Source organism: Podarcis vaucheri, assembly GCF_965113315.1.
Source record: "Podarcis vaucheri genome assembly, chromosome: 2".
NCBI classification, from domain to species: domain Eukaryota; kingdom Metazoa; phylum Chordata; class Lepidosauria; order Squamata; family Lacertidae; genus Podarcis; species Podarcis vaucheri.
This window is the reverse complement of record NC_138760.1, coordinates 79,650,717-79,671,977: the sequence shown is the minus strand read 5'-3', so window position 1 is coordinate 79,671,977 and position 21,261 is coordinate 79,650,717. Positions and strand designations below refer to the sequence as shown.

The 21,261-nt window shown below is 43.6% G+C and overlaps 1 long non-coding RNA gene across 3 annotated transcripts in view; it reads right to left on the bottom strand.

Moving 5' to 3' along the window:
* Window positions 1-455: 455 nt before the first annotated feature.
* Window positions 456-21,261, bottom strand: part of LOC309527736 — a 31,809-nt gene continuing 11,003 nt past the window's right edge. Inside the window, exons 1-3 of one of the 3 annotated variants that reach the window (XR_014217319.1) lie at window positions 7,978-10,100; window positions 5,280-5,428; window positions 456-3,632 (exon numbers count right to left, since the gene is read on the bottom strand). This is a non-coding gene — a long non-coding RNA (uncharacterized lncRNA). Of the gene's footprint in view, window positions 3,633-5,279; window positions 5,429-7,674; window positions 7,956-7,977; window positions 10,101-21,261 lie in introns of those variants that run through there. The other 2 variants (XR_014217320.1, XR_014217318.1) reach the window with 2 other exon arrangements.

Sequence of the window (21,261 nt, the reverse complement as noted above, 5' to 3'; positions counted from 1 at the left end):
TTGTCAGACTCCAGCCAAAATCTTTCACACTTCTAAGTAAGTCCCAGGAGCGGGAGACACCTCGTTGGCCCTTGCTAAAGCTGACTTTGTGGCATGGAAGAATATTAGAAGCGTATCTTTAGCTTTTATGGCCAGAACGTGAGGGAGTGGTGGATGAGAAGTGTCGCATGTAACATCTGAAGGCAGAGCTATACAGGGAGATTTTAATTGTTTCGGGGTGTGTGTGTGTTGTGTTTTCATATTTTGTTGGAAGCCACCCAGAATGGCTGGGGCAACTAGTCAGATGGGCGGCATAGAAATAATAAAAGTATTACAGTCATACCTCGGGTTACGAACTCTGTGGGTTGGGTGTTTCCAGGTTGCGGACCGGGCCGAACCCGGAAGTACCATAACGGTTTACTTCCAGGTTTTGGCGCATGTGCAGAAGCACAAAATGATGTCACGCACATGCGCTCAAGTGTGTCATGCATGTGCGCAGACGCAGTGCTTCAGGCTGCGAACGCTGTGGGTTGCGAACCTGCTTCCTGCACGGATCATGTTCGCAACCCGAGGCATGACTGTATTACAGCATAGAGAGTTGTAGCTTACATTCTCTAACGGTTCTCAGTGTGGCTGGATGGCTGGCATCGTGTCTAGGCCTAAAAAGAAAGCAAAGCAAGGAGTGGCTTGAATGGGGATGCCAACCAGGCACACATTCAGCCCCAGGAAGTATGTAGTCAGACAGAAAAGAGGATGAGCAATGTAACAGCTGGCAAAGCACTTCCTGAGGGCTGAGCTCATTTTTGTAATAGCAACACTTGTGGCCAAACAAGTGCTAATGGTTGGGATAAGTAGCAACCTTATTAACTATGGAAGCTTTTGGAACTGAATTAAAAACCTTGGCTTCTAGCCTTACCATCGCTTGGGCCTCTTAGGAGACATTAATATCCCTGCTCCACGGCATTCCTATTACCGCTTCATTAAGGATCAGATAATGATAAGTATGGATAGTTTATTCTGCGCAGAGGCTGATTAATGGCTAATATTTCACACGGTGCTTAATGGGACCTTCTTTTATGAAGTGAGCAGAAAAGGTTCTCCTATAATCTCTTCAGCAAATTGAGTAATTCTACCCATTTGCACCAACGTGACAGATTTAACACATACTTTTAAAAAAGCCCCAAATGCCCCTTGAGAAACTTGGAGGAAGATTATATAATCCTGACAAGGAATCAAAGTCTGCGCACCTCTTCCCTAGTTCTGTAATGCTACCTAAACCTGCATGGAGGCTGAGGATATCAGACTGCAGCGCGGGCACAATAATTTGTCAGCAGCCTCTCTCTCTCTCTCTCTCTCTCTCTCTCTCTCTCTCTCTCTCTCACACACACACACACACACACAGACAGAATCGGCCCTGCAGTAAGACATGCTATGTGAAGTTTTAGAAAGAAGAGTGGGCTATATGACCTTAAAACTTCAACTAGAGAGCAACTTAACCTGCCATACAACAAAGGCATGTAGCAAAGGCACCAGCGAGAATGTGAAAGTTTTAACCATTTCTCCACAGCCTCACATATACACCTAAATATGTTGCCTCTCATCCTTTCTTCATGTGCAATACCAGAGCGTGCTTGTCTTCCGGTGGTGATGGAGGAATACTTCAGAAAACTGCTTAGAAGCAGGGGCTTGAATATACTGCTCCAGGCACGCTTTCTGTAGTTAAAAAGCCAGGCTTCTTAAGGTGCACCTGTGCAGATGGCCAGGTATGAGAGAATCTGACTAGAGAAGGCTCTCTTCCGAAAAGCTAGCAGACAAGGCAGAAGGTTTACTATTCCCACCAGCCCTGGACAATTATCTCGGGGTAAGACAGCCAGTTTCTTCTTGGCCCCAAATGACAGGCCAAGAAGAAAATTACCCCGAGAGAGAGAGAGAGAGAAATAAGCATAAAAGGGATGTGACAATTCTTACTTTGAGGGGCTGCTTCTCAATCAAACTGAACTGAGTTCTCACAATAATAATTTCGGATTTCCCCTTTTTATTTTAAGAATTGCTGCAGTAGAAGTTGCAGAACCCTAAAGCATCTTTATACATAGTACATCTTGTGACAAAATAGGTGCCCTCCAAAGTGACTGGAGAGCATGTTATTGCATATTAGGATTCCATTCATACACCCCACATCATGGTTCATCACATTTTTGCAGTGCCATTCAGTTTTGGAAGACAGCCCTTTATCAGAGCGTGGGCAGGTGAAAGTATTCTTCCCTCAGAACCAGCCCATTCATGAGGCGGGGTGAAGTAGCTGCCTCAGGTGGCGGAAACACAAGAGGTGGCGCCCCTGCGAGTGCCCTGAAACGCCACTGCCAGAGGCAATCCAGGTAACAGAGGCTTCAATGGGGGCAGAGTAGCGCAGAACTCCACCACCCAGCTTTGCCATTCGGTGGGAAGGGAGATTTGCCAAGGGCTTCTTCATACCCTTGCCAAATCTCTTCCCGCCCCCAGAAGCAGCTCTTGCAGAACCTCCCCCACCATTGCAGGGGCAGCAGCAGAGCGTTTCGCCTCAGGCACCAAAATATCTTAGGTTGCCCTGTCCTCCCTGCCTCCATTCCCTCCATAGTCTTTAGGGTTCTTACTAAAGGCAAATACTGCATCCATTCTTATGCACTTAAATAGTGGAATGCTACATGTTTGCATGCATACATAATCCAACACCCCTCCACACACACAGCGGTATGCAGGTCATCACTGCATATGATCATGCCCATCACTTCTAAATTGTTATCTGAAGGAGTAGGAGAATAAGGCACTACTTGTACTTGGGCCTAGCACCACTCTTGCCCAGGCAGCATGCAAAGGGAAGCAACTGCAGCAACATCCGAGGAGGAGGAGGAGGAATGGTCACTAGTGAATGGCTGCGTATGAGAGCTCTCTCCTCTTTATGAATGACACAGCTGTTCCGACAGGCTTTGACTTGAACAAGGTGAGCAGCCTCTGTTGCAAACCCCCAGCGTACTGCACGGCTTCAATCCCTATATGAAATTAGCAATATAATCACATAGGAATAAAAAGCCATAGAAGACAGTGGGGCAAATGATGCATCCAGTAAGAAGATGAGCCTCTGAGAAGAAATAAACATTGTCTGAACCCTTCCTTGCTGCCCTTTTCTCTTCCCAACATGAAGGTTGTAGCTACATAGACTTCACCATGCATTTCTCAATGGAGCTGACCAAAAAGGCAGGTGTCGGCTGTACTGAAAGTTGTTCAGTCAGTCACCATGGAGAATCCCTGGGCCAAAAGTGCTGCGGGGTAACACAACCTCTTGAGTTGTGAAAGGAGAATTTGATGTAAGAAAGGATATTTGGCAAGATGGTAGAAATAAAGAGAAGATCCCTAAAAGGTAGCAAAAATTAAAGGAACAGCCGAACAGCTTTGCTGTCCTGTGACATCCCTTTCTGGATTCTATAGGAACCTTAAGGAAGGGCTTTCTCCAAAGAATCCAAACAGACCTCTGCTTAATGTGCACCCTGGAATCGCATCATGGAGTCACATTTTGGAGTCTTGTTACCCAGCACTCCAGAAGCCTCAAGCGCAGACATTTTAACTTGATGTGGCCAAAATAATTTGGGGCTGTCTTGACGCACCATCCATTGGCATCCCTGAAACGGAAACAAAAAGGTCATTATTTTTGTCTAGATAGTTTAAATACTTCATATTAAACATACCAAAAATATTTCAGATTAATAATTTCATATATTAAAAAATCACTTTCCTAAGAGAGTGTTATAGCACAATCCTAACCATGTCTATTCAAAAGTAAGTGCGGCTGAATTCAGTCGGGCCTGTTCCCAGAGCAGATAGAATACTAGAATTGTAGGATTGGAAGGGATTCCCAGAGTCATCTAGTCCAACCCCCTGCAATGCAAGAATCACAGCTAGAATTCCTGACAGACAGCCATCCAACCTCTGTTCGAAAGCCTCAGATGAAGAAAAGTCCACCTTCTGAAAGATAGCCCATTCCACTATGAAACACTTATTACAGTGAGGACGTTCTTCTCAATGCTTAGTCAGAATCCCCTTTCTTGTAATTTTAATCCATTGGTTTAGGTCTTACCCCCTGGAGTGGCAGAAAACAAGCATGCTTCATCTTCTATGTGACAGCACTTCAGATATTTGAAGATAGCTATCATATCACCTCTCAGTTTTCTCCAGGCTAAGCATACCTAGCTCCCTCATAAGGCTTGGTTTCCAGACCCTGAGAGTCTGAGGACTGTAGCAGGGAGGGCAGCGGCGTAGCGTGGGTTGTCAGCACCCGGGGCAAGGCAAGTAATTTGCGCCCCACAACCTGTGGATTGCCCCCCAACCGCACGTCTGGCACCCCCCCCTCCACAGTGGGCGGCGACCCGGCGGCTCAGATCGGATTCGCACAGCCAGCGCTGCAGTGAGAGAGAGTGAGTGAGCCAGGTAGGGGCAGAGAGCTGCGAGTGCGAGCGCACCCCCCAGATGTTGCGCCTGGTGCTGCTGGCCCCCCCTGCACCCCCATGCTACACCACTGAGGGAGGGTAATAAGGTGAAGTCCTGTTGTGTGAACAGAAGCCTGTTGCACCCCCAAACAGGTTCTCCCTCACCTTGACTTTGGAAAGTTCACTGTGGCTGAATACAGTAGATAGTGTCTCTAAAACAAATGAAGCGACTTTTAAAGTTCCTAACATCTAATAGCTTGCTGCTGCGGTGACATTAGCACAGATCTTGCATTGGTTTCTTGAGTATGTATTAATATACAGTGGTACCTCGGGTTACATATGCTTTAGGTTACAGACTCCGCTAACCCAGAAATAGTGCTTCAGGTTAAGAACTTTGCTTCAGGATGAGAACAGAAATCGTGCTCTGGCAGCGCAGCAGCAGCAGCAGGAGGCCCCATTAGCTAAAGTGGTACCTCAGGTTATGAACAGTTTCAGGTTAAGAACGGACCTCCAGAATGAATTAAGTTCTTAACCTGAGGTACCACTGTAATGGTTTGTGTCATTGTTGTTGCAGGATGTGGTATTTGCTGTATATTCCTACGTATAAACTGCAGCTGCTCTCCCTTGTCCAATAATTAAAAAAGAAAAGTGAAACTGATTAGACCTGAGGACTGATAATATGTTGTGTGAAATACATGCAAAAGGGGAGCAGGCTCAGGCCCCACCTTTTCATCTCATTCATCATGGGATTAGATTAACTAAATTAGCAAAACAACTCCTTACATTACAACTGAATCTAGATATTACTTGGCTTAAAAAGGTTTTTAAAAATTAAACACTTACCAGTATTCCCACAGCCAGCAAAGCTAGAGTTACTTGCAAAATCTCTACCCACTATTCTGCTCCCACATATATGTGCATTTCCCATAAGTATTGTTGTATATGGCTCCTGAGTGAATTTTACATGGTATTGATCCATGAGAAACAATTCCCTGAAAATAAAAGGGGAAAACAGACACAAAAGACTGCGGTTCAGCTCCATTTTTACATGTTTTTATTTGCGCCCTCCTATCACTTGACTATACAAGTCTCATGCTGATTGTAGCCTAGAGTGGCAATTTTCTCAGCTTTATATAAAACGAGAGACAAAAACAACCAAGGAATGTCCTGTCTGCCCTTCAGAAATATTCCAGAAGGACATTAAAGCAAACAAATTTGTATTCATTCTTGCAAAACCTTACCATCTCAAAAATAATTGAATACCAGAAATGTGGGATTTGCCAGCCATCTCGGACACCCAAGCCCAGACCAATATGCCATTTTTTCTTTAGACCCAAAAAGGCAATACCAGTGCTATTTTTCTAGAAAGAAGAGGTGTCAGAACTCATCAAGAACACCTCTGAGAATGGCAATGGTACCCACCTGAGAGGGGCCGAAACTGAGTTCCAGCACGTTCTGCCGGGGGGGGGGGGAGTGGAGCCCTGGGCTATAGCCTTCTCAGCAGTCTTGCAAATTAAGCCCACAAACATTACTAGTTAAGACAATTTTTTACTAGCTTCATGGACATTACTAGTTAAGACAATTTTTTACTAGCTTCATCACTTGCAAATCATCTGTAGCCCATGATCACCTTTAAAAAAGAAAGAACCTATGTGTTTTGGTTCCCTCCTTTTCACCTGGTAATGGTTCTTATTTGCTATAGGCAAACACATAAGAAGCTCTTTACAAGGCTCCTCTTATCAGTAAGGTTTCTTTCGGACAAATGTTGGATATGCATACGTTTAAAAATTAAAATGGTGCAGGTAAGGAGCTATTGGGGAAAGATTTTTTTTTCCTGTTGTGAAAGCTGACAATACCTGTCAGCCATATTTAAATGTTATGGCCCATCCACTGCTGGCCTGAGACCTTTTCCCATCCGAAAATGCTGAAAACACAAAGACAAAACCTCAAGACAGGACCTTTTCTCTTTCTTTTTAAAAATGGCATGCAGTGATAGAGGAGGGATGCAGGAAAATGGCACCTGCCTCTGAATCTTGCTGCCCAAAGGGGGACTGCTTTGTGTGGCTCGATAAGGCTAACCTGAGAGCTGCCCCCCTTATGACAAGAGCTGAAGTAGGGGAAGAAATGTGCTTGAGCAAATCACTGACAGGCAGAAGAAGCTTCCCATGCCCCACCTTGCACAGTAGTGGAAATCTACAGAAAGAGAGCATCCCTGCTCATCCCTCTGCTATCTACTCACTATGACAGGGTGAAAATGAGAGACCAATTTCCAATCACGCTAGCAGAGCGAGCTGTCAGCACCTGGTACACACTCGTATCAGACTAAATCCCCTGGCAGCCCATTAGGAGCTGCTCTAGGCTGGCTGCAGGATATCTTGACAGGAAGCCAGACAACAGAGTGAACAAACACAGATATTCTGTTAAGAAGGTGTGTGTGGGAGGAATGAAATCTGGGATCTATTACTCTGTTAGAGTCCGTTTGATGTCTACTTATGGGGCTGCCTATTTTCAGGAGCAGAGCAGGGGGGAGACTCCCATGTGAGCGTACATGTTTGCACATGCACCCATATGCACATGTACACACAGTCTTTAACAAATATATATATACACAAATATGCCTTCATTCTTCCCTTTTTTGAGCTTGGGCCTCCCATTAATTGCAGGGAGAGCAGGTCATTTTCTCTCCATTTACACAGAGGGGCCTACAGGAAGCACTTCCTGGCCCCATTGGAAGAACAATGAGCTCTACAGCAGCCATTGTAGGATTCCACTTTGTTGAGTTAACAAAGATCGGTGGCTTTGGGTGAATAACTCAGCTTGGTTGGCACAGGCTAGTTTTGTGCCATCTCCAACCCAGTTTCATCTTCCTGATAAAGAATGCAAACATTTACAGGCATTTCTTGCTCCTTGTACTGGTTTTTACTACTGCTCTTTCTCCACAGACAGTGCTACACATTACCACAGCTGTGAGAAGAAATGCCATTGTTACACCAGTGTTTTCTTCAGGAAACATGTCAAGTGTGGAAGTAATGTCTGAATACATACATGTTAAAGACCCACATATACACACCTGGGGAACATTATCTGTAATACATCACAGCAGTTATGATGTGCACGGCTGTCCTATGATCTACACTTCCTCTGATGTTACTGGCATACGTAACAAGCTCAAAGCTTAGCACAGATGTTTTTTAATACTGAGCCTAATAATGTGAGGCACTGTGGTTGCTAAGCTAACCTTGAAAAGTAGTGTGTGGGGTTGTGTGTGGAAAGACGGTGCTATCCTCACAACTTCCAGTCAGGTTGGTTAGGCTGAGAGACAGTGATTGGCCCAAGGTCACCCAGTGAGCTTCATGGCTGAGTGGGGTTTTGAACCCAGGTCTCCCAAGTCCTAGTCCAACACTCAAACCTATACATCAATAGTGGCTCTGTATTTGATGTTAAACTAAAAGGTGTTTAATGTTAAACCAGAATCAAATACAGAGAATTCTGAAGTAGAATAATGAGACTGCTGATAGGGATACCATTTTTGAATACTCACCTCTGTAAAAACACGCACATACACACAAGTCTCAGTAAGCTGAAAATCAGCAGAGCAAGAAGAGAGCATCTTGTTTCTTTACATGCAGGCATTAAAAAAGCATGAGGGAGCATTCAAAAATGGCACCCCCTTCCTGCAGCCCGAAGCAGTCTGATGTACCACCTCAGAACTCTAGCTCATCATTCTTCTGCCTGTGTAGACTGAGCCTTAGTCTCTTCTAAAGAGGGTCATTTTGATAGATACTGTCAAAACAAATTTGATGGATTTTGTGCTTCCAAAGGGAAGAAGCTGAAATAAACAGGCCCTTTTTTTCAGCATGGTGGGGGACACACAACAATAGCACAATTTTAAGAACCTGCTGTTAAAAATCTTAAAAGAAGTAAGGTTGCAGCTGCAAATGCAAGGCATAAGTGTTTTTTAATGACATCTGTTTTCTGTGATAAACAGCAACAAAATATGCTACCATTCCACTCTGTATACAAAGCATGTTTCAGGCTGTTTAAGTATTCATTTCCCAGTGATGTGTGACCTCCACAAGAATACATATACTGAATGAAACGTCCTCAGGCAAAAAAATAAAATAAAAGGCAGCCTCCTCCCTCAGTAGGATATATAAAAAATATGGCCCTTGAACCCTGGGGCAGGGGCATCTCTTGAGAGTTCCCAGTGGTGCTGTGTCCGGCTTCTCTTCTGTTCTCAGCAAAATGTTTTGTCTTGTAGCATCTGGGTCTTAAGAGAATTCCCCCCTCCTCAGATTCCATCCATGCCAGTCGCCAGCACATTTGGACTACACAACAAGCGTTACACACTTAGCTAGAATTATTCTCTCCGCAATATGAAAGAGATAGTCACCTTAAATGGGGTAAATAACAGCAATAGCAGCAATAAACATTTGTGTTGCATTTTCAAGTGTTCAGACCACTTCACATGCATTATATAGCCATAGTCCTTACAACAATCTTGTAAGGCAGGTCAAATTTTATCCTCCATATTGCAGATTTTCCTGTGTGCGTGCACATGCACACATGTCTGTGTGTTTGTGTGTTAAGGACTGAGTCCGCGGGAGAGGCTTGCCTAATAGAGAGTCGACTTGGGGACTCTCTTAGAGCCGCTACACTGCACAATCTTCCAGTTCTTTCCAAGCATCTGGCAGGGCAGGAGGGAAGGTACAGAACCGTCAGGTATTTGTTGATGCTTCATAAACCCCAAAACAATTTGCTACACTGCCCCTGCATGGACGTCAGAGAGGTTACAAAGTCGGCTGCTGGCAGATGGCTGTTATGACCTTGATACACACAAGGAACAGAGCTTGCAAGGAGAAAAGTGTCATGTTGGCGCAGTGGCTTTTTCTGGCTATAACTGCATTCAAGAGTTTGTTTAGATGTGATAGATAGGTCTCTAACACGCTGGCTTGCCACCCAGGGAATCTGAAGACAGTGAAATTCAGTGGATTTGCTGCTGTCCAGGCAACCTGTTGCTCTGATGCCTTTGGACGTGTTTGCCTTGGCCCCGATTCAATCCACTCTTGAATGGGGGGGTACTTTGAGAAGTGTGTATCTGGGGGGGGGGGGCAGTTCTCTGGAACCCTGCCTCTCTCTGCAGAGCAATAAGGCAGAGAAAAATAACTGTTTCAAAAGGGAGGAGGAGGGAGGACCTTGCCAAACCTCTCTGTGAAGAGAAGCTTTCAGACCAAGCAGCACCCATTTCAAAGATACTTCAAAGGCACAGGAATTCAGGCAAAGGCAGAAGTCATATGTAGATCATCGGTCTAAGATGCGAGATCTACAGGAGCCTGAGGGTGGAATAAGACATCACCAAAAAACATAGTGGTGGTGCCAAAAACATTAACCACACAGTCTGGTTTCTTCTTTTCCCTCTGCAATATATAGTAATGTGGCTTGATGCTGTCATCTTGTGACTTCTCATCCCATGGTTGCCAGTGATTTAGTGTGGGACAAAAGATTTATCATGCCTTTCATTTTACGCATTGTAGGGAAGAGAAGGGGGGATTCCAGGCAACCGTGGTGCTGCCTAATGTTTTGTTTTGGAGAACATCTATAATTGTTTCACTGGTGAATTCTGGCTTTCAATAAAGAATTCAGCCGCTGAGGAGAATAGCAGCAGCAGCAGCAGCAGCAGCAGCAGCAGCAGCAGCAGCAGCAGCAGCAGCAGCAGCAGCAGCTATGAACTGCCTCACAGGAGGCAACCTGTGGCCTGTGGTCTAATTTCAAAAGGAAGTGATAAGTTCATACCTCTGACAAGGGCAATCAGGCTCTCCCCTGCAGCCTGCTAAGTGGGGAGTGACAGTAAGAGCTGGAGATAGAGAAAAAAGGGGCTGCCCTGCCCAAATGTTGGCCCTGACCCCACCTACCGTTGACTTTGGCTGGCCCACCACTCGTATAGGGCCATACACACACAGATTACCCCAAAGGGAATGTCAGAAAACAGTTGCCCACCTCTGGATTATCTAAGGCGGGTATTTGCTGACATGAATTAATGGGTCAAGAGACCCATATACAGCCCCTCTCCCCAAGGTTATTGCTTCTCAAAAGAGGATCATTCCTTGACTCTACACACTCCTGTTACCCACCAGCTGTTCAATTTCTATCCATGCCTCAAATTGCTTTTAAAAATAAATATACTGTCCCCACCAAAAACAAACTGTTTAGGCTTGATAACAGAGAAAATGAGCTGAGCTCGGTCCCTGCTCCTGCCAACCTAGCAGTTCGAAAGCACGTCAAAGTGCAAGTAGATAAATAGGTACCGCTCCAGCAGGAAGGTAAACGGCATTTCCATGCACTGCTCTGATTCGCCAGAAGTGGCTTAGTCATGCTGGCCACATGACTGGGAAGCTGTCTGCGGACAAACACTGGCTCCCTCGACCTATAGAGCGAGATGAGCGCCACAACCCCCGAGTCGTCCGCGACTTGAGCTAACGGTTCATTCCAAACCTTGGAGTTTGTAAAGTGTGGTTCCAGAAGTTTAGGGTCCTCCCTCCCTTATTTAAAGAATATAAAACATGAATAGAAGTGGCTGCCAGCAGAAAGCTGCCCTCATACACAGAGTTAGAAGAAAGAGAGTGAGCTCTGTCACTGTTGCCTGCTCAGCATTCAGCTTTCGTCTGCGCTTGACTTTAGTTCCATGCATAGGCGCCGACTCCATGGGGCTTGAGGGGGCTTGAGCCCCCTCAAAAAATTTTTTTGGGGGGCTCAGCCCCCCCAATAATCTTGGGCGCCGCCGCCGTCCCCCGCCTCCTCCCCACCTGCTCCCTCACCAGCCAGCCAGCCGCGCGCCCTAGCCGGAGAGCCCCGGCCGTCCCCCGGGAGAACAGGGGAATCCCCGGGGGCGGGGGCTCCTGCCTCTAGCCCCAGGTTTCCCGCATATCAGCTGTTCCGGAGCTGATAAATAGGCAGCAGCACGCTCTCCCCTATTCGCTCACGAGGGGGCGGCCCACTTTATTTGCATATTCATGAGCTTATTTGCATATTCATGAGCTTATTTGCATTTCACGAGCTTTCCCGGGCCCCCCCAATATTTTTTATAAGTCCGCGTCCCTGGTTCCATGTGTGTTGTGATGCACCAGGAAAAGGCACAGACAGCTCTACATAATAATGCACCTGCCGATTAAGTGCGCTGCATACCAATAAGCACAGATGTGGCCTTGTGACACTGAACACTCATTTGTGACAGAGTGCTGCTGCATCAACAATTAGGTCAAGCTAAAACATGGTCACACAAGTTTGTAGTAGTTTGTATGAACAGGGTTTCACCTCAGAAAAACCAAAACCAAAACTGGCCATCAAATGATATAAAAGCAACATATCTTCCCAGGTGCAGGTTGTGGGTCAGGACATCAATATTGCACCTCAGGCATAAAATAAAAACTTTAAAATGCAAAACGTTCAAGCCTCACTGAGACTAGCCTCGTTGAGAAACAGTGGAAGCTACACAAACAGGAGGTTAGAGAAGGCTTTTGCGCATTGTTCACATGTCAAGCAGGCAAACAGCTTAAACAAACATTGGAATCATATTGAAGCTATCATGCTTGAAATGTACCAAATAACAAATACCAGCTAGCCAATATTATATTGCAACACTGTTAATTTGCGAGATGTTTGGATAAGGGAAGAAATATGCAGTCCAAACCTATACATTTTTGCACAGAAGTCAGTCCTACTAAATTCAACATAATTGACTCCCAGAGAAATGTGCAGCCAAAGTTCTCTTATGTAGTGCCTTTTGAACAATAAAGAATATGCAGCTGTGAGAGTCAGCCCTGGCCAGCATGTGCTGGATGGGGCCAGTGGCTCTTTTTCAAAACATCTGAAGGGCACCAGCTTGACAAAGGATGGCACAGAAAGTACAGTAAATTCACAGGTAAAAGATTTGGCAGCGGATCTGGAGCCCCTGGGAGGGGCAGTGAATCTACCCAATGCTTCTTTTACCATTGCTTCTTCCTCCTCTGTCCATCAGGCCTCTCTCATTGCTCAAGGAAGAGAAGCGGCTGATAGAAAGGCACTCAAACCTGCCGGCTGCTGCTGCTGCTTCCTCTTCCTCCTCTGCATGCATGGCCTGCCCCCATTGTTTTGCCTTTTATTACAGCAGCCCAGCAAGCTGCGGTGTCTGGTTCACATCATATAAACACTTGTTTGGGATTCTAAATGAACAAGACCTCTCCCTTCCACACACTGGAGTCCGTAGGTATAGGAGGGGGAAATCCATTATCTCCCCCCGCCTTTCCTTCCCCTCCACATTTCAAAGAACAACATGGTGGAGAGATCCGTACCCCCCCTGCACTTTTTGGAAACTGGAGCCTTTGTCACAAAGGAACAATTTAAATGGCAAGTTCAAAAATTAAGCACTCTGGAGTATTGCTTGCTTATAACATGTGAATTCTATCTGTGTGTTTAATTGTTTCTCCTTGTGCCATGGTTCTGATGGAAACGCTTCCTGTTTCACATGCTGCTATTAGCTCTGGAGGAAAGGTCTTACTGGTGAAAACAGAAGCTTCCTTTCAATCTTTCAAAGGAACACTTTTACCAAAAAAATTCACACATATACATCACATTTAACAACACGTGTGATTTGGCTCAGAGTCCTCATTTATTCACATCAGGATGTTGCTAATGGACTGGACATTCATGTAATGGATGTGATTCCACCATTATTCTTAAGGTCTTGTCTGAATGAGAAGAGCACACGAATCTTACATTCCTTTGTTGCTCGATTTTCAACAGATCCACGTTTTTAGCAATGCGCTCTCCAGTTTTGTTTGGAGCATCAATTGTGCCATATTTTTCGAATAGCCTGGCTTGATAATCTTGTGAACCATTAGAACTAATTGCCGCATTAATTACTTTCAGTCTGAGGTGTTACTGGGGGGTGGGGCGGGGCGGGAGAACAAGTCAGGCTGCTGTAATAAGGGAGCAGGGGGTTGATTAAAAGAAAAAAATAGGTTTGAACAGGGAAGGGAGATTAGCTCTTTAAAAAGCAAAACATTATTAGTGTGTGATGCTGTTGCATTAATCCCTAAGAGGTGGATGCCTTTGAGTGGTATAGGCAGCAGTTTGAACAAGGAGTCAGTGAACCTTTTGAAAATGCATGTTATGATTTTGCTGGGTGAAAAGTATTATATAAATGTATGATTAGTGTTATTAACCACAGTTAGGTACAAGAGTAGGTATTAGCAATAATTGCACCTCTGCAGGTTTAAGAGACCTGTGTGACATTTGCTCCACACTTTCAAGCTGTTTCCTGGTGCTGTTCAGTTTCTGAGAGCAAAATTATAGGAAACATATCACAAGGCATGTGAGAGAGAAGTGATGTTTTCTGTGCCAGGTGCCAGAACACCAGAAAGCAAGGAGTGAAATCTTTCATTGAGCAAATCTTGCAAAATGGTTCCCCCATAAGGAAAAGTACTTCCTACAGCTGACATGGAATGGAGAGGTCAAGGATCAATATTTGTGTGGTGGCAGCATGGGCACAATACAGGACAAAAATACCTCGTGACTTTCTCTATACCAGAGATTTTCAACCTTTTTGAGTCCACTCCTTTGACCAACTACATTCTTTCCTGTGGGCCTCAGGAGCCCAGTTATACCACCCCTTGTGTGCAGAGCTGGTAGCATCTCACCCCTTCCCCCCCTTTTTTAACACCTTCCCTTGTCAAGTGTTCCCTCAGCCTCCCCTCCTCTCTCCTGCTGCTGCTGTCCCTGGTCTTTTCTTTTAAAAAAAATATTATTATTTTTAAAAACCCTGTAAGTTTTATACACGGTCCTTCAGCAAACCTTGAAAGGTGGTTACAAATACAAGTAATATAATATAATATAATATAATATAATATAATATAATATAATATAATATAATATAATAATCCCATTGAAGTCAATGAGGCTTCTTCAATAAAAATAGTAAATATCTCTTTCTGAATTCCTCTGAAGGTTTTGCCTCATCTTGAATGCAGGCAGGAAAAGAGATTGGATCCTTACTTTTTTGCCTGCAAAGCTCTAAAATAATGTTACTGAGAGTGGCAGTCAGGGTGGAGGTGAACCATGAAGTTCTGAAGAGTCGGATGGAAGAAGCCCTGAGAAGGGGAGTCTTGGGTGAAAAAGGGAATGAAGAGTGAGAAGAATCTCCAATTTTTTTCCACACTGTGAAAAGTCAGCCCACCAAGCCTGCAAAGCATAAGGAGGATACAGTATTTGTACCACTACAGCTGGAAGAGATAAGCATGGAGGAATAATACATGGGTGAGCCAGGATCACTAACCCCATGTTAAAACATCAGGCACCTCAGCTGAGACCAGAGTTACAGCACAGTGTATATATTTCTTAGTACATCACATTAAAGCACCTAGGAAGATAGTAAAAAACATCTTAGCAATGCAGCTGCAAAGACTGAACAACCAGTTACAGGACTGATTTGAGGAAAAATTGCCTGCAGCAATAGTTGTCTCCTACTGAAACAGCCAGAGAGAAAAAATGAGGACACTAATTTGGAGCCAGCGCTGTGAAAGCACACTACTAAAAATGTGTAAAAATGGCTTGAAATTTCATGGAGTTTATTTTCTAATGGATTTGAATGTAACTGGGGAAAAAAATCAACTTGGGATTTTTGGAAGGGAAAACTGCTATAGTTTATGGGTGCTGCACAAAATGACCATTCATCCAGATGGGAGAAGAAAGCAGGGTTGGTGTGATTGCAGGGGAAAAGGAATTTTTGTGGCTACCATCTCCCATCATATCTGAAAATGCCTTATATCCAATCTGAAACCATTCCTAGGAAGAGACATGTATATTCTATTTCACAATCTTAGGTTTTGTGTTTCCATGAAGCAAGGGACCATCAAAGAATACAGGTTAATGTCCAGAGTCTGGTCTCACCACTGAAAACGTGGTCATTTTGAAAATACAAGTAAGCTATCTGTTTCCTATGAAGCTACACATAGCTAAAATAGATTTGCCTAAGTGCTTTCTCACTATAAATATTAAACACTGAAGCTGCAGAAAATCCTTACTCATGCTGCCGATGATATAAGAACACCCGCTTGGGTACCCAAAGTTACTTCTCGGCAATGCAAAGAACTTAAATTTGAGTTCAAAGAAATATGCTATGTTCTGACTTTAGATTTTAAGACACAATCTTAATCAAGCATTTGCTTTCTTGCTGTGTGCATTGGTTTTGGCTTTAGCAGTTTGGTTGTGGTGATGGAGCAGCAGTTGTGGGATTACAGCACATAAGGAATAACTGTGTTAACCCTACACCTCCCCCCAATGTCTAGGGTTGCCATATGTACGGATTTTCCTGGACCTATCCAGAATACTGCAGTCGGCACCAGTGTCCAGGTGGAAATTGGAGAAATGTCCCAGAAAATCTGGACGTATAGCAACAACTTTGGCTCAATAACTTTTCTGTCCGGATTTCACTGTTTGACATATGGCAACCCTACCAATGTCATATACAGGTAGCAGCCATTTTAGTTGTGTCCAACTGATGTGTGATTGCTGACCCGCATGTCCTTTGGGGCATAATGGGGACCGGGCATAATGGGTTGTGGTGTGCTCATGCGCACTCTGACAACGCATGCGGGGGCTGGGAACAGAACCAATGTGTGAAATGGTCGCAGCCTTCATAGAAGTTTTAACTGGAACCAATTGGCTCTGATCCAGCAAAGGAAAGAAGGAAGCGTGGGTGGTGCTGTGGTCTAAACCACTGAGCCTAGGGCTTGCCAATTGGAAGGTCGGCGGTTCAAATCCCCATGACAGGGTGAGCTCCCGTTGCTCGGTCCCTGCTCCTGCCAACCTAGCAGTTCAAAAGCACGTCAGAGTGCAAGTAGATAAATAGGTACCGCTCTGGCGGGAAGGTAAACGGCGTTTCCGTGCACTGCTCTGGTTTTGCCATAAGCAGCTTATTCATGCTGGCCACATGACCCAGAAAAACTGTCTGTGAGATGAGCGCCACAACTCCAGAATCATTTGCGACTGGACTTAACTGTCAGGGGTCCTTTACCTTTTAGAAGTTTATATGTGCATTCTATACTGCAATGTTTTCCATCCCTGGGGGTATGTGAAAAGGTTTCAACAGGCACACAGCAGAATTTATATTTTTCTTTATCATAGGGGTGTTTTTTTAGTTACAGAGAACAACTCAAAGCTAAAATAGTATTATTAAGACTACCACCAAATCATCTTCATCCAGTGTTTTGGAAAACACTGTTCTACTGAATTGATGAGCATAAAACATACAGGGCTCTTGACCTGGGTCTCTGCATCCAGAATTCTGGGGTTGACTGTGCAGCATGATTTTCAGCATTATGGGGAGATGGAAGGGGGACAGGCACCCTTGATTTCCCCAATGCCCTTGTCTAACACATTCTGAAATCTTAATGAAAAACAAACACCCTTCGAAAACGACTGCTTCAGTGGTGGGGGGCATTGGCTGAATGCCCTAATTAGAACTAAACAAATCTGGGAAAAGCTCCCAACAGACTTACCATTCAAGTTTTTAACATTGAAGTCTGCACTTGAAAAGGGGGAAAGGGAACAGAAAGGTGTCGCAATAAACTCCATAAAACTATTATGTTTTTTTCACATATCACTTAATTTTCATTGCTGGGACACCAAGAGCCAGTGATCATAGCTTGACTGTGATATGCCTAAAAGGCTCAGGAGATGAGCAAGAGCACTACTCTTGAGATCTTTAGAAGCCACATCCAAAATTCTCTTGTCAGTGCCCTGGAAAACAAATCTATACAACACAACATGTACAGCTTGACTCTGTTTCTACATAGATTGTTCAAAGCAAAACTGACAGAATAACTCATGAAAAGGTCACAGAGTGGGCACGGCTATTGACAGCAGTATATGAAGCACAGGAGACAAGATGGACATATTTAGGACATCTTTTATGAACGCCCAATAATAGCCTACCTAAACTAGATTTTTTTTTTCCTGGGGAGGAAAGACATTTTTTTTCTTCAAGAGTGGGAACTGCTGCTTAAAAACAAACAAAGCACCCTTTGGACAAAGCTCTTGCTGCCTGCAGTGCTCTTACTCATAAACTTATTTGGACTACGGCGAAGAACAGGATAGCACAAATAAGCTAAAATGCAGAGTTTGTAAGAAGAAGCAAATTATTAAAACATTTGAATGTAAAGGACCATGAAACGTGATATACAGGTGATGATGTCCAGTGATGTCCACTCCCTGCTTTGTGAAACCAGCAGGTTCTCTTTTCCCTTTACAGTTTTTCCTACCATACACAGTGATTTTTGCAGCTGCCACAAGACACAATCCAAATGGAACTGAAGAATAAGTCCAAAACATGGTAGACTTCAGTGCTATTACAATCTGTAAGACTAAAGGGCAGGTTCCTCATTGATGAGCCAGTTCAGTCAACCTACTTGCAAGTGAATACCTTTGTAAGGGGCTGAAAAAGTCAAATTACTAACTTGCAGCCTTGCTCTGCATAACAAATGATGGTGATGATGATGATAATAATGACAACAACAAATGAGCTATTACTTTATCTGAATAAAGCTTTCAAAGGTAGGGTAGTCAAGTCCAATGAGGAGCAGAAGCTGTTCAGTTTCTCAGCCTGTATGTTTCATTTCCTGATGAATGTATAAAAAGTCTCTCTCTAGTTGCAGGAATTAAAGAAGATCAACAATTGCTTCTGTAGATCAAATGGTAGAGCTTTTTTGGAAGGTCAAGTATTATTCTGGTTTATAGGATTGATTATATTTTAAGTAGGAATGCCAACTTAATTTTTCAGTCTAGCTTTATTGACAGTGGCGTATATTAAAATGTATGCTTTGAAGCTGGTAGATTAACATACAAATTTATGAGCACATGAGAATTCTAGCATTTTAAAGAAAATCAAAGATTGAGCACAGCAAGAAAATCCAAATACACTGTGTCGGTCAATGACCACTTATGCTTCTTTTTGTATGTTTCCTATCATCTACATTTATATATTTTCATAATACATCAGCTTACATTCAAACAGTGTCATCCCATTGGAGCAATGGGACTTCCCTTAGCCTATCTGCCCCATTACAGTTCCCCACAGGCCACCACATCTCTTATACAGGATTGGGAAACTCCATGGAGCAGATCTGGGGGGCAGGGAGAGGAAGGGGAAGTACTGTACTGTCACATCTGCTGATGCAACACTGGATATTTCCAGTTGTACCTAGGATTTGAAAGTGCAAATGTACATTCACAGAGTTGGACTATTTCACATGCAATTATACATTAAGCACGGAATGCATTTTATTCTTGGCTGGATTTTCAGATACCAAGCCAGCTGTAAGTTGTTTTATGCTGGTTTACACTCTTCTAGGCTAAGACTTAAGAATCACCAGGGCATGAGATGGTTTTGGCACTTTTAAGGATTAGATCCAGGACTCAGAGAAGTCGGTGGAAAGACTCACAGCCAAACAACTCAGTATAATTCAGGAAATGATAATGGTGTCCTGAAGGTGCCTGTCTGATGCTGTAGCAAGTGACTCCCTTCAGCTGTGTTTGTAGGTTGCTAAGGAATGGCCCACAAGCCCCAAGAAATCAGCCTCAAATCCACTTTTGTAAGTAGTCACTTACTGCACCTTGTACAGCTTCGCTCCTTTTGGGCTAGAATTTATGTCTTCCGTCCTGCAATTAAGTCTGTACTGTCTCCATAAAGTAATGGGATATACACACTGTACAGACGCTATCACTTTATGGTAGGATAGCTGCTGTCTGTCTCTTGGGAATCAGTGAACAATTTTTGTGTGTGAGTGTAATAGGATTTATTCTTCATCCCCTGAGGGTGAGTCATTGGGGAGTAATTGGATTTATATTGTAGGAATATCCTTGCAGTCACTTTAGAGGGTATAATAGGATTTAAGCCATGTCTCCTGGTTTCAAGGAATGGGTTCACAGACCAGTGCAACTGACTATCTGTGCCACAGGTCAGACGTACAGCACACATTTAGATGCTACATAATGGATTAATTAAAAGTTGGACATAATGTTAGCAACCCCAGTTTGATATCAGCTATGGTAGCACTCTTGAAGTCTTTCTGTTCAGTCTATTTTTCCTTAGAGCCTGTGCGCTGGAAGTCAATAGACTGTGAATCATACCTTTAAAGAACTAAAGCATATTTGCCCATGATGTTTTCCCTGCACAGCACTGATTATTCTTTTCCAAAAGTACCAATGCAAGTTATTACCCGTTTGCAGAATTAAATTCAGAAATAGAACTCTTGAAGGGCACTAAAATCCACTTGGAGCATTCTTTCTTCTTCACCCAATCACAGCAACTTAGCCTCTACTCAACAGTAATTTTAATTGCTACTCTTAGTAGAGTTTCTGATTTGCAGTGCAGTGGAGGAGTGAGGACACTTTAGGCACTGAAGACAGTATTAGTGACTGCTAGATAGATTGTGATATGCAATTACAACTGTTCTGGATAGAGAGGGGCAAACTTAAAAGTTATTCCCAATAGAAATTTGATTGCATTTATATACCATTAAGATATGACATCAGCCTGGAGCCTTAAAAAATGTGTGTTTGTGTGTACATGTGTGAAAGCGAGAACTGTGCTGTAATGCATGTCTTGGATGAAGGCATTCGAAAGACTTGCTTGGAAGCCGCAATCCTACTAGAGGAGAAATTTCTCCATTCGGTGTGGGGCAAGGCCCCTCTGTGTCTCCTTCTGCTGCTGCTCTAAAGAGGTTCACATTTTATTTTTTTGCAAATTGTGTATTAAAATCACAAAGAGTATGTGAATGCTGAATTGGGTATCTTGCTTGATCTGATACTCCACATGAAATGCCAGGAGCTAGGCAAGGAATGTGTCTGTTCAGTGTGCTAAACTGGGCACTGTTAACAGCAAAAACAACAGCAACAGTCCTACAGACACAGCTGAATGGAGTTACTTTCTGCAGCATAAATCAGACTCCTTTAGAACTGTTACAGTCTCCAGAAATATAGTGAGTTGTTCCAAGTCTAGCTGTTAAAGTTACTGCAAGTATTTCTATTGATTTCTAAAGACTCTCAATCTAATTTTTGCAAGTTGCCAAGTGTGACTGCTTGCAGACAATCTCAGCCTGAGCATGATGCTGGAAGCACTCCCTCCAAAAGCCCAGCATGGTATTGTCACCATCAGGAGGGGCACAACTGTTTTTGGTCAGTGCGGTGTTGTGTGGCTGACACATTCTTTGACCTGTAAATGGAGGAAAGAAACTTCCAGGTCACTGCAGATCAGCATCATGTGTGGACGTGGTGTGGCAGAAGTATACTCCTCACTTTAGAACATCTTCTCAACGGTTAACACACTGGATAGAGTGAGGGGGTTGGGAAGAGATTGCTGGTGGCTACAGATTAACATATTGAGTTTTTTGTTTTTGTTCTGCTACAGCAGCCTAACAAGGCTACTACTCTGAAATTCATTTCCACTGAAGGAATGAAAAAATGGAAGATGCAACTAGTACATAGAACAAACATCGGGACTCTGTGGTCTTCCCCAATTTTTGACATTCCTTTCATTACTACATTAAAAAGGGGGGTATATTAAATTTATATAAAAGCAGAGATTGAAAAGCAGTTAAAACAAATACAAACAAAACAACAACCAAAGGACTTCCAAAAGAGAGAGGGAAGCGCTGCTCTTTCTCTTCATAATCAATTAACAAGATTCTCCATATCATTACTTGAGAGTCTCTTGACAACACTTCCACGCTGGTGACAAACTTTTACTAATTAAAACCACCCTAACCAATAATCCAGTACATTTAATCAATTT